Source organism: Miniopterus natalensis, chromosome 8, assembly GCF_054644295.1.
Source record: "Miniopterus natalensis isolate mMinNat1 chromosome 8, mMinNat1.hap1, whole genome shotgun sequence".
In the NCBI taxonomy this organism is placed as follows: Eukaryota; Metazoa; Chordata; class Mammalia; order Chiroptera; family Miniopteridae; genus Miniopterus; species Miniopterus natalensis.
This window is the reverse complement of record NC_142088.1, coordinates 85,887,916-85,901,137: the sequence shown is the minus strand read 5'-3', so window position 1 is coordinate 85,901,137 and position 13,222 is coordinate 85,887,916.

Sequence of the window (13,222 nt, the reverse complement as noted above, 5' to 3'; positions counted from 1 at the left end):
CTCAACATAACCCTAACCCTAGGTCGAATCGGAACCCTAACCGGATCTGTATACCTAGCCCTCAACATAACCCTAACCCTAGGTCGAATCGGAACCCTAACCGGATCTGTATACCTAGCCCTCAACATAACCCTAACCCTAGGTCCAATCGGAAACCTAACCGGATCTCTAACCCTAGCCCTTAACATAACCCTAACCCTAGGTCCAATCGGAACCCTAAGCGGATCTGTATACCTAGCCCTCAACATAACCCTAACCCTAGGTCCAATCCGAAACATAACCGGATCTCTAAACCTAGCCCTCAACATAACCCTAACCCTAGGTCCAATCGGAACCCTAACCGGACCTCTAAACCTAGCCCTCAACATAACCCTAACCCTAGGTCCAATCGGAACCCTAACCGGATCTGTATACCTAGCCCTCAACATAACCCTAACCCTAGGTCCAATCCGAAACATAACCGGATCTCTAAACCTAGCCCTCAACATAACCCTAACCCTAGGTCCAATCGGAAACCTAACCGGAATTCTAACACTAGCCCTCAACATAACCCTAACCCTAGGTCCAATCGGAACCCTAACCGAATCTCTAACCCTATCCCTCAACATAACCCTAACCCTAGGTCCAATCGGACCCCTAACCGGATCTGTATACCTAGCCCTCAACATAACCCTAAACCTAGGTCCAATCGGAAACCTAACCGGGTCTCTAACCCTAGCCCTCAACATAACCCTAACCCTAGGTCCAATCGGAACCCTAACCGGATCTTTAATCCTAGCCCTCAACATAACCCTAACCCTAGGTCCAATCGGAACCCTAAACGGATATCTCACCCTAGCCCTCAACATAACCCTAACCCTAGGTCCAATCGGAACCCTAAACGGAACTCTAACCCTAGCCCTCAACATAACCATAACCCTAGGTCCAATTGGAACTCTAACCGGATCTCTAACCCTAGCCCTCAACATAACCCTAACCCTAGGTCCAATCAGAACCCTAACCGGATCTCTAAACCTAGCCCTCAACATAACCCTAACCCGAGGTCCAATCGGAACCCTAACCGGATATGTATACCTAGCCCTCAACATAAACCTAACCCTAGGTCCAATCGGAACCCTAACCGGATCTGTATACCTAGCCCTCAACATAACCCTAACCCTAGGTCCAATCGGAACCCTAACCGGAACTCTAACCCTCGCCCTCAACATAACCCTAACCCTAGGTCCAATCGGAACACTAACCATATCTCTAACCCTAGCCCTCAACATAACCCTAACCCTAGGTCCAATCGGAACCCTAACCGGAACTCTAACCCTAGCCCTCAAAATAACCCTAACCCTAGGTCCAATCGGAACCCTAACCGGATCTCTAACCCTAGCCCTCAACATAACCCTAAGCCTAGGACCAATCGGAACCCTAAATGGATATCTAACCCTTCCCCTCAACGTAACCCTAACCCTAGGTCCAATCGGAACCCTAACCGGATCTCTAACCCTAGCCCTCAACATAACCCTAAGCCTAGGACCAATCGGAACCCTAAATGGATATCTAACCCTTCCCCTCAACGTAACCCTAACCCTAGGTCCAATCGGAACCCTAACCGGATCTCTAACCCTAGCCCTCAACATAACCCTAACCCTAGGTCCAATCGGAACCCTAACCGGATCTCTAACCCTAGCCCTCAACATAACCCTAACCCTAGGTCCAATCGGAACCCTAACCGGACCTCTAACCCTAGCCCTCAACATAACCCTAACCCTAGGTCCAATCGGAACCCTAACCGGATCTGTATACCTAGCCCTCAACATAACCCTAACCCTAGGTCCAATCGGAACCCTAACCGGATCTGTATACCTAGCCCTCAACATAACCCTAATCTTAGGTCCAATCGGAACCCTAACCAGATCTCTAACCCTAGCCCTCAACATAACCCTAACCCTAGGTCCAATCGGAACCCTAACCGGATCTGTATACCTAGCCCTCAACATAACCCTAACCCTAGGTCCAATCGGAAGCCTAACCGGATCTGTATACCTAGCCCTCAACATAACCCTAACCCTAGGTCCAATCGGAACCCTAACCGGATTCTAACCCTAGCCCTTACCATAACCCTAACCCTAGGTCCAATCGGAACCCTAACCGGAACTCTAACCCTAGCCCTCAAAATAACCCTAACCCTAGGTCCAATCGGAGCCCTAACCGGAACTCTAACCCTAGCCCTCAACACAACCCTAACCCTAGGTCCAATCCGAACCCTAACCGGATATCTATCCCTAGCCCTCAACATAACCCTAACCCTAAGTCCAATCGGAACCCTAACAGGATCTCTAACCCTAGCCCTCAACATAACCCTAACCCTAGGTCCAATCGGAACCCTAAATGGATATCTAACCCTAGCCCTCAACGTAACCATTAACCCTAGGTGCAATCGGAACCCTAACCGGATATCTAACCCTAGCCCTCAACATAACCATACCCCTAGGTCCAATCGGAACCCTAACCGGATCTCTAATCCTAGCCCTCAACATAACCCTAACCCTAGGTCGAATCGGAACCCTAAACGGATCTCTAACCCTAGCCCTCAACATAACCCTAACCCTAGGTCGAATCGGAACCCTAACCGGATCTGTATACCTAGCCCTCAACATAACCCTAACCCTAGGTCCAATCGGAACCCTAACCGGATCTGTATACCTAGCCCTCAACATAACCCTAACCCTAGGTCCAATCGGAAACCTAACCGGATCTCTAACCCTAGCCCTTAACATAACCCTAACCCTAGGTCCAATCGGAACCCTAAGCGGATCTGTATACCTAGCCCTCAACATAACCCTAACCCTAGGTCCAATCCGAAACATAACCGGATCTCTAAACCTAGCCCTCAACATAACCCTAACCCTAGGTCCAATCGGAACCCTAACCGGACCTCTAAACCTAGCCCTCAACATAACCCTAACCCTAGGTCCAATCGGAACCCTAACCGGATCTGTATACCTAGCCCTCAACATAACCCTAACCCTAGGTCCAATCCGAAACATAACCGGATCTCTAAACCTAGCCCTCAACATAACCATAACCCTAGGTCCAATCGGAAACCTAACCGGATCTCTAACACTAGCCCTCAACATAACCCTAACCCTAGGTCCAATCGGAACCCTAACCGAATCTCTAACCCTATCCCTCAACATAACCCTAACCCTAGGTCCAATCGGACCCCTAACCGGATCTGTATACCTAGCCCTCAACATAACCCTAAACCTAGGTCCAATCGGAAACCTAACCGGGTCTCTAACCCTAGCCCTCAACATAACCCTAACCCTAGGTCCAATCGGAACCCTAAACGGAACTCTAACCCTAGCCCTCAACATAACCATAACCCTAGGTCCAATTGGAACTCTAACCGGATCTCTAACCCTAGCCCTCAACATAACCCTAACCCTAGGTCCAATCAGAACCCTAACCGGATCTCTAAACCTAGCCCTCAACATAACCCTAACCCGAGGTCCAATCGGAACCCTAACCGGATATGTATACCTAGCCCTCAACATAAACCTAACCCTAGGTCCAATCGGAACCCTAACCGGATCTGTATACCTAGCCCTCAACATAACCCTAACCCTAGGTCCAATCGGAACCCTAACCGGAACTCTAACCCTCGCCCTCAACATAACCCTAACCCTAGGTCCAATCGGAACACTAACCAGATCTCTAACCCTAGCCCTCAACATAACCCTAACCCTAGGTACAATCGGAACCCTAACCGGAACTCTAACCCTAGCCCTCAACATAACCCTAACCCTAGGTCCAATCGGAACCCTAAATGGATATCTAAAACTAGCCCTCAACGTAACCATTAACCCTAGGTGCAATCGGAACCCTAACCGGATATCTAACCCTAGCCCTCAACATAACCCTAACCCTAAGTCCAATCGGAACCATAACAGGATCTCTAACCCTAGCCCTCAACATAACCCTAACCCTAGGTCCAATCGGAACCCTAAATGGATATCTAAAACTAGCCCTCAACGTAACCATTAACCCTAGGTGCAATCGGAACCCTAACCGGATATCTAACCCTAGCCCTCAACATAACCCTAACCCTAGGTCCAATCGGAACCCTAACCGGATCTCTAACCCTAGCCCTCAACATAACCCTAACCCTAGGTCCAATCGGAACCCTAACCGGATCTCTAACCCTAGCCCTCAACATAACCCTAACCCTAGGTCCAATCCGAACCCTAACCGGATATCTATCCCTAGCCCTCAACATAACCCTAACCCTAAGTCCAATCGGAACCCTAACCGGATCTCTAACCCTAGCCCTCAACATAACCCTAACCCTAGGTCCAATCGGAACCCTAAATGGATATCTAAAACTAGCCCTCAACGTAACCATTAACCCTAGGTGCAATCGGAACCCTAACCGGATATCTAACCCTAGCCCTCAACATAACCCTAACCCTAGGTCCAATCGGAACCCTAACGGGATCTCTACCCCTCGCCCTCAACATAACCCTAACCCTAGGTCCAATCGGAACCCTAACCGGATCTCTAACCCTAGCCCTCAACATAACCCTAACCCTAGGTCGAATCGGAACCCTAACCGGATCTCTAACCCTAGCCCTCAACATAACCCTAACCCTAGGTACAATCGGAACCCTAACCGGATCTCTAACCCTAGCCCTCAACATAACCCTAACCCTAGGTCCAATCGGAACCCTAACCGGATCTCTAACCCTAGCCCTCAACATAACCCTAACCCTAGGTCCAATCGGAACCCTAACCGGATCTCTAACCCTAGCCCTCAACATAACCCTAACCCTAGGTCCAATCCGAAACATAACCGGATCTCTAAACCTAGCCCTCAACATAACCCTAACCCTAGGTCCAATCGGAACCCTATCCGGACCTCTAACCCTAGCCCTCAACATAACCCTAACCCTAGGTCCAATCGGAACCCTAACCGGATCTGTATACCTAGCCCTCAACATAACCCTAACCCTAGGTCCAATCGGAACCCTAACCGGATCTGTATACCTAGCCCTCAACATAACCCTAACCCTAGGTCCAATCGGAACCCTAACAGGATCTCTAACCCTAGCCCTCAACATAACCCTAACCCTAGGTCCAATCGGAACCCTAACCGGATCTCTAACCCTAGCCCTCAACATAACCCTAACCCTAGGTCCACTCGGAACCCTAACCGGATCTCTAACCCTCGCCCTCAACATAACCCTAACCCTAGGTCCAATCGGAACCCTAACCGGATCTCTAACCCTAGCCCTCAACATAACCCTACCCCTAGGTCCAATCGGAACCCTAACAGAATCTCTAACCCTAGCCCTCAAAATAACCCTAACCCTAGGTCCAATCGGAACCCTAACCGGATCTCTAACCCTAGCCCTCAACATAACCCTAACCCTAGGTCCACTCGGAACCCTAACCGGATCTCTAACCCTCGCCCTCAACATGACCCTAACCCTAGGTCCAATCGGAACCCTAACCGGATCTCTAACCCTAGCCCTCAACATAACCCTAACCCTAGGTCCAATCGGAACCCTAACAGAATCTCTAACCCTAGCCCTCAAAATAACCCTAACCCTAGGTCCAATCGGAACCCTAACCGGATATCTATCCCTAGCCCTCAACATAACCCTAACCCTAAGTCCAATCGGAACCCTAACAGGATCTCTAACCCTAGCCCTCAACATAACCCTAACCCTAGGTCCAATCGGAACCATAACCGGATCTGTATACCTAGCCCTCAACATAACCCTAACCCTAGGTCCAATCGGAACCCTAACCGGATCTGTATACCTAGACCCCAACATAACCCTAACCCTAGGTCCAATCGGAACCCTAACCGGATCTCTAAACCTAGCCCTCAACCTAACCCTAACCCTAGGTCCAATCGGAACCCTAACCGGATCTCTATCCCAAGCCCTCAACATAACCCTAACCCTAGGTCCAATCGGAACCCTAACCGGATCTCTAACCCTAGCCCTCAACATAACCCTAACCCTAGGTCCACTCGGAACCCTAACCGGATCTCTAACCCTCGCCCTCAACATAACCCTAACCCTAGGTCCAATCGGAACCCTAACCGGATCTCTAACCCTAGCCCTCAACATAACCCTAACCCTAGGTCCAATCGGAACCCTAACCGGAACTCTAACCCTAGCCCTCAAAATAACCCTAACCCTAGGTCCAATCGGAACCCTAACCGGAACTCTAACCCTAGCCCTCAACATAACCCTAACCCAGGATCCAATCCGAACCCTAACCGGATATCTATCCCTAGCCCTCAAGATAACCCTAACCCTAAGTCCAATCGGAACCCTAACAGGATCTCTAACCCTAGCCCTCAACATAACCCTAACCCTAGGTCCAATCGGAACCCTAAATGGATATCTAAAACTAGCCCTCAACGTAACCATTAACCCTAGGTGCAATTGGAACCCTAACCGGATATCTAACCCTAGCCTTCAACATAACCCTAACCCTAGGTCCAATCGGAACCCTAACGGGATCTCTACCCATCGCCCTCAACATAACCCTAACCCTAGGTCCAATCGGAACCCTAACCGGATCTCTAACCCTAGCCCTCAACATAACCCTAACCCTAGGTCCAATCGGAACCCTAACCGGATCTCTAACCCTAGCCCTCAACATAACCCTAACCCTAGGTCCAATCCGAACCCTAACCGGATATCTATCCCTAGCCCTCAACATAACCCTAACCCTAAGTCCAATCGGAACCCTAACCGGATCTCTAACCCTAGCCCTCAACATAACCCTAACCCTAGGTCCAATCGGAACCCTAAATGGATATCTAAAACTAGCCCTCAACGTAACCATTAACCCTAGGTGCAATCGGAACGCTAACCGGATATCTAACCCTAGCCCTCAACATAACCCTAACCCTACGTCCAATCGGAACCCTAACGGGATCTCTACCCCTCGCCCTCAACATAACCCTAACCCTAGGTCCAATCGGAACCCTAACGGGATCTCTAACCCTAGCCCTCAACATAACCCTAACCCTAGGTCGAATCGGAACCCTAACCGGATCTCTAACCCTAGCCCTCAACATAACCCTAACCCTAGGTCCAATCGGAACCCTAACCGGATCTCTAACCCTAGCCCTCAACATAACCCTAACCCTAGGTCCAATCGGAACCCTAACCGGATCTCTAACCCTAGCCCTCAACATAACCCTAACCCTAGGTCCAATCCGAAACATAACCGGATCTCTAAACCTAGCCCTCAACATAACCCTAACCCTAGGTCCAATCGGAACCCTATCCGGACCTCGAACCCTAGCCCTCAACATAACCCTAACCCTAGGTCCAATCGGAACCCTAACCGGATCTGTATACCTAGCCCTCAACATAACCCTAACCCTAGGTCCAATCGGAACCCTAACCGGATCTGTATACCTAGCCCTCAACATAACCCTAACCCTAGGTCCAATCGGAACCCTAACAGGATCTCTAACCCTAGCCCTCAACATAACCCTAACCCTAGGTCCAGTCGGAACCCTAACCGGATCTCTAACCCTAGCCCTCAACATAACCCTAAGCCTAGGTCCACTCGGAACCCTAACCGGATCTCTAACCCTCGCCCTCAACATAACCCTAACCCTAGGTCCAATCGGAACCCTAACCGGATCTCTAACCCTAGCCCTCAACATAACCCTAACCCTAGGTCCAATCGGAACCCTAACAGAATCTCTAACCCTAGCCCTCAAAATAACCCTAACCCTAGGTCCAATCGGAACCCTAACCGGATCTCTAACCCTAGTACTCAACATAACCCTAACCCTAGGTCCACTCGGAACCCTAACCGGATCTTTAACCCTCGCCCTCAACATAACCCTAACCCTAGGTCCAATCGGAACCCTAACCGGATCTCTAAACCTAGCCCTCAACATAACCCTAACCCTAGGTCCAATCGGAACCCTAACAGAATTTCTAACCCTAGCCCTCAAAATAACCCTAACCCTAGGTCCAATCGGAACCCTAACCGGATATCTATCCCTAGCCCTCAACATAACCCTAACCCTAAGTCCAATCGGAACCCTAAAAGGATCTCTAACCCTAGCCCTCAACATAACCCTAACCTTAGGTCCAATCGGAACCCTAAATGGATATCTAAAACTAGCCCTCAACGTAACCATTAACCCTAGGTGCAATCGGACCCTAACCGGATATCTAACCCTAGCCCTCAACATACACCTAACCCTAGGTCCAATCGGAACCCTAACGGGATCTCTACCCCTCGCCCTCAACATAACCCTAACCCTAGGTCCAATCGGAACCCTAACCGGATCTCTAACCCTAGCCCTCAACATAACCCTAACCCTAGGTCGAATCGGAACCCTAACCGGATCTCTAACCCTAGCCCTCAACATAACCCTAACCCTAGGTCCAATCGGAACCCTAACCGGATCTCTAACCCTAGCCCTCAACATAACCTTAACCCTAGGTCCAATCGGAACCCTAACCGGATCTCTAACCCTAGCCCTCAACATAACCCTAACCCTAGGTCCAATCGGAACCCTAACCGGATCTCTAACCCTAGCCCTCAATATAACCCTAACCCTAGGTCCAATCCGAAACATAACCGGATCTCTAAAACTAGCCCTAAACATAACCCTAACAATAGGTCCAATCGGAACCCTAACCGGACCTCTAACCCTAGCCCTCAACATAACCCTAACCCTAGGTCGAATCGGAACCCTATCCGGATCTGTATACCTAGCCCTCAACATAACCCTAACCCTAGGTCCAATCGGAACCCTAACCGGATCTGTATACCTAGCCCTCAACATAACCCTAACGCTAGGTCCAATCGGAACCCTAACCGGATCTCTAACCCTAGCCCTCAACATAAACCTAACCCTAGGTCCAATCGGAACCCTAACCGGATCTCTAACCCTAGCCCTCAACATAACCCTAACCCTAGGTCCACTCGGAACCCTAACCGGATCTCTAACCCTCGCCCTCAACATAACCCTAACCCTAGGTCCAATCGGAACCCTAACCGGATCTCTAACTCTAGCCCTCAACATAACCCTAACCCTAGGTCCAATCGGAACCCTAACGGGATCTCTACCCATCGCCCTCAACATAACCCTAACCCTAGGTCCAATCGGAACCCTAAAAGGATCTCTAACCCTAGCCCTCAACATAACCCTAACCCTAGGTCCAATCGGAACCCTAACCGGATCTCTAACCCTAGCCCTCAACATAACCCTAACCCTAGGTCCAATCCGAACCCTAACCGGATATCTATCCCTAGCCCTCAACATAACCCTAACCCTAAGTCCAATCGGAACCCTAACCGGATCTCTAACCCTAGCCCTCAACATAACCCTAACACTAGGTCCAATCGGAACCCTAAATGGATATCTAAAACTAGCCCTCAACGTAACCATTAACCCTAGGTCGAATCGGAACCCTAACCGGATCTCTAACCCTAGCCCTCAACATAACCCAAACCCTAGGTCCAATCGGAACCCTAACCGGATCTCTAACCCTAGCCCTCAACATAACCCTAACTCTAGGTCCAATCGGAACCCTAACCGGATCTCTAACCCTAGCCCTCAACATAACCCTAACCCTAGGTCCAATCCGAAACATAACCGGATCTCTAAACCTAGCCCCCAACATAACCCTAACCCTAGGTCCAATCGGAAACCTATCCGGACCTCTAACCCTAGCCCTTAACATAACCCTAACCCTAGGTCCAATCGGAACCCTAACCGGATCTGTATACCCAGCCCTCAACATAACCCTAACCCTAGGTCCAATCGGAACCCTAACCGGATCTGTATACCTAGCCCTCAACACAACCCTAACCCTAGGTCCAATCGGAACCCTAAAAGGATCTCTAAGCCTAGCCCTCAACATAACCCTAACCCTAGGTCCAATCGGAACCCTAACCGGATCTCTAACCCTAGCCCTCAACATAACCCTAACCCTAGGTCCACTCGGAACCCTAACCGGATCTCTAAACCTCGCCCTCAACATAACCCTAACCCTAGGTCCAATCGGAACCCTAACCGGATCTCTAACCCTAGCCCTCAACATAACCCTAACCCTAGGTCCAATCGGAACCCTAACAGAATCTCTAACCCTAGCCATCAAAATAACCCTAACCCTAGGTCCAATCGGAACCCTAACCGGATCTCTAACCCTAGCCCTCAACATAACTCTAACCCTAGGTCCACTCGGAACCCTAACCGGATCTCTAACCCTCGCCCTCAACATAACCCTAACGCTAGGTCCAATCGGAACCCTAACCGGATCTCTAACCCTAGCCCTCAACATAACCCTAACCCTAGGTCCAATCGGAACCCTAACAGAATCTCTAACCCTAGCCCTCAACATAACCCTAACCCTAGGTCCAATCGGAACCCTAAATGGATATCTAACCCTAGCCCTCAACGTAACCATTAACCCTAGGTGCAATCGGAACCCTAACCGGATATCGAACCCTAGCCCTCAACATAACCCTAACCCTAGGTCCAATCGGAACCCTAACGGGATCTCTACCCTCGCCCTCAACATAACCCTAACCCTAGGTCCATTCGGAACCCTAACCGGATCTCTAACCCTAGCCCTCAACATAACCCTAACCCTAGGTCCAATCCGAACCCTAACCGGATATCTATCCCTAGCCCTCAACATAACCCTAACCCTAAGTCCAATCGGAACCCTAACAGGATCTCTAACCCTAGCCCTCAACATAACCCTAACCCTAGGTCCAATCGGAACCCTAAATGGATATCTAAAACTAGCCCTCAACGTAACCATTAACCCTAGGTGCAATCGGAACGCTAACCGGATATCTAACCCTAGCCCTCAACATAACCCTAACCCTAGGTCCAATCGGAACCCTAACGGGATCTCTACCCCTCGCCCTCAACATAACCCTAACCCTAGGTCCAATCGGAATCCTAACCGGATCTCTAACCCTAGCCCTCAACATAACCCTAACCCTAGGTCGAATCGGAACCCTAACCGTATCTCTAACCCTAGCCCTCAACATAACCCTAACCCTAGGTCCAATCGGAACCCTAACCGGATCTCTAACCCTAGCCCTCAACATAACCCTAACCCTAGGTCCAATCGGAACCCTAACCGGATCTCTAACCCTAGCCCTCAACATAACCCTAACCCTAGGTCCAATCCGAAACATAACCGGATTTCTAAACCTAGCCCTCAACATAACCCTAACCCTAGGTCCAATCGGAACCCTATCCGGACCTCTAACCCTAGCCCTCAACATAACCCTAACCCTAGGTCCAATCGGAACCCTAACCGGATCTGTATACCTAGCCCTCAACATAACCCTAACCCTAGGTCCAATCGGAACCCTAACCGGATCTGTATACCTAGCCCTCAACATAACCCTAACCCTAGGTCCAATCGGAACCCTAACAGGATCTCTAACCCTAGCCCTCAACATAACCCTAACCCTAGGTCCAATCGGAACCCTAACCGGATCTCTAACCCTAGCCCTCAACATAACCCTAACCCTAGGTCCACTCGGAACCCTAACCGGATCTCTAACCCTCGCCCTCAACATAACCCTAACCCTAGGTCCAATCGGAACCCTAACCGGATCTCTAACCCTAGCCCTCAACATAACCCTAACCCTAGGTCCAATCGGAACCCTAACAGAATCTCTAACCCTAGCCCTCAAAATAACCCTAACCCTAGGTCCAATCGGAACCCTAACCGGATCTCTAACCCTAGTACTCAACATAACCCTAACCCTAGGTCCACTCGGAACCCTAACCGGATCTCTAACCCTCGCCCTCAACATAACCCTAACCCTAGGTCCAATCGGAACCCTAACCGGATCTCTAACCCTAGCCCTCAACATAACCCTAACCCTAGGTCCAATCGGAACCCTAACCGGAACTCTAACCCTAGCCCTCAAAATAACCCTAACCCTAGGTCCAATCGGAAGCCTAACCGGAACTCTAACCCTAGCCCTCAACATAACCCTAACCCTAGGTCCAATCCGAACCCTAACCGGATATCTATCCCTAGCCCTCAACATAACCCTAACCCTAAGTCCAATCGGAACCCTAACAGGATCTCTAACCCTAGCCCTCAACATAACCCTAACCCTGGGTCCAATCGGAACCCTAAATGGATATCTAACCCTAGCCCTCAACGTAACCATTAACCCTAGGCGCAATCGGAACCCTAACCGGATATCTAACCCTAGCCCTCAACATAACCCTAACCCTAGGTCCAATCGGAACCCTAACCGGATCTCTAACCCTGGCCCTCAACATAACCCTAACCCTAGGTCGAATCGGAACCCTAAACGGATCTCTAACCCTAGCCCTCAACATAACCCTAACCCTAGGTCGAATCGGAACCCTAACCGGATCTCTAACCCTAGTCCTCAACATAACCCTAACCCTAGGTCCAATCGGAACCCTAACCGGATCTGTATACCTAGCCCTCAACATAACCCTAACCCTAGGTCCAATCGGAATCCTAACCGGATCTCTAACCCTAGCCCTTAACATAACCCTAACCCTAGGTCCAATCGGAACCCTAAGCGGATCTGTATACCTAGCCCTCAACATAACCCTAACCCTAGGTCCAATAGGAAACCTAACAGGATCTCTAACACTAGCCCTCAACATAACCCTAACCCTAGGTCCAATCGGAACCCTAACCGGATCTCTAACCCTAACCCTCAACATAACCCTAACCCTAGGTCCAATCGGAACCCTAACCTGATCTCTAACCCTAGGCCTCAACATAACCCTAACCCTAGGTCCAATCGGAACCGTAAACGGAACTCTAACCCTAGCCCTCAACATAACCCTAACCCTAGGTCCAATCGGAAACCTAACCGGATTTCTAACACTAGCCCTCAACGTAACCCTAACCCTAGGTCCAATCGGAACCCTAACCGGATCTCTAACCCTAACCCTCAACATAACCCTAACCCTAGGTCCAATCGGAACCCTAACCTGATCTCTAACCCTAGCCCTCAACATAACCCTAACCCTAGGTCCAATCGGAACCGTAAACGGAACTCTAACCCTAGCCCTCAACATAACCCTAACCCTAGGTCCAATCAGAACCCTAACCGGATCTCTAAACCTAGCCCTCAACACAACCCTAACCCTGGGTCCAACCGTAACCCTAACCGGACCTCTAACCCTAGCCCTCAACATAACCCT